Here is a 1,762-nt window from a genome sequence, read left to right on the forward strand (position 1 = left end):
CCAAAACCCCCTTCGGACTCGGAAGTTCTTGGCCTTTTGTAGGATCTGGTGGTAGATCTCGAATGTGACTCACCCAGATAAATGATCCATTTTAGACCTTTACGAAAAACTTCTCATGCTTTTGGGTTGCCGAACGTTTTACCATTATTGGTAATTTTTAACTAGTAGCATGCGGTCAATAAAATATTGAAATTGTTGCTACCACTTTTGTGCATATTTTTAAGATTATCAAATATACCGTCAAATTTTGTGCAAGCCGCTTGTAGGTCACACCATTTTGCATTGACCGAATCGTATGTCCGCTCCATTTCCCTTCTTAATAGCGCATGAAAGTGGTCTAGAACATGATTCAAAAAACTTTGACCCGATTGTGCGTTTTCGGTGTCATCATCTTGTGATATGAAAATTCAAGCTTTCGTTAAAGTTTCCTCCTCGCCTTCGGTCCATTGCGTAGTTCTCCCTTTTTTTTTTTTGTTCTTTTCCTTTTTTGCCTTCTCCGAATTGATTGTTGTCTTTCTTAGACCCGTTCATCGTCGTCGTTGTCGAGGTTTATAGGTTGTGATTGAGATAAGGGGACTTGAGATGGTTGTGAAGGTTGTGCATGAAATTGTTGAGGTTGAGAAAATTGGGGTTGAAATTGTTGAGAATGTTGTTATTGAAAGCTTGGAATTGGGGTTGATTAAATTGTTGTGGTCGATGTTGTTGGTAGTAGTTTGGATGGTATGAAAGATTGGTGAATAGAGGTTGTTTTTGGATTGGGGATGGTATCAATTGCGTGTAACTAAGATTTGTATATGGATCATTTGGAGTGTTTGCATTTGGTGAGTTATTTTGTTTTGATTCCATAGGTTGAAGAAAAAAATGAGAAAATATAAAGAAGTTGTGTGTTTTTGTAGTGTGACATGTTAAGAAAATAGGTGGTATTTATAGTTGTAGTCTGTGTGTTTAAAATTAAAAATTAAATAATTTCTTTTTGGGTCAAACGTTCACACAAAAAACGATCAAAAAGTCGACCGTTGCTGCTTCCTTCTTTTGATTTGTTGTTTTGGCCCGTCTTCGCAACCACATCACAACCAAGCCAATGGACATCGGAGCAGTGTTCATGCGTGACTTGGGTTGCCACATAGGAAACCCACGCGTGGGGGATAGCCAATTATGGATAGCCTTAGAGGATGTAAAAGGGTGAGCATGTGTAGCAAGATAGGACCTCTCATGAAGAAAGTCATCCCTAAATACTAAGTTTGAAACAATTATGATGTATTAATCATTGAACATTACTATATAATATTTATAATATTAGAAGACTTTACATATTGTTATTGGTATTATATATTTTATGAATACATGCATATATATTTTTATGAATATATGCATATAGATTTTTAAATAAAGTTATAAAGATATATGATGTTATGGAGAGCTTGAGCTATCCAAGGTGGTTGAATCGGATTCCTCGTCGCCTCTGCAAAATATCAAAGGAAGAAGGCCATCAGCCGTTCCCGGGAGGGTGCTCCCGGAAGAACGTTCCGACGACTGTCAAGTTAGAATGCTTCTAGGGTTTTTCTGATGAGAATGGCTTAGTGAAGAGTGCTTACCTTGCGAGTCCAAGGATGCATCCTTATATACCTAGCGCTCTTGCCTAGTCCGTACCAGACAAGATCGCCTTTTGGGGAGACAAGATCAGGGGAACTAATTTGGAGGATCACGTGCCGAAGACAAGATTAGGGGAACTAATTTGGAGGATCACGTGCCTTTAACCGTT

This window comes from Lactuca saligna, chromosome 9, assembly GCF_052625555.1.
Source record: "Lactuca saligna cultivar CGN05327 chromosome 9, ASM5262555v1, whole genome shotgun sequence".
NCBI classification, from domain to species: domain Eukaryota; kingdom Viridiplantae; phylum Streptophyta; class Magnoliopsida; order Asterales; family Asteraceae; genus Lactuca; species Lactuca saligna.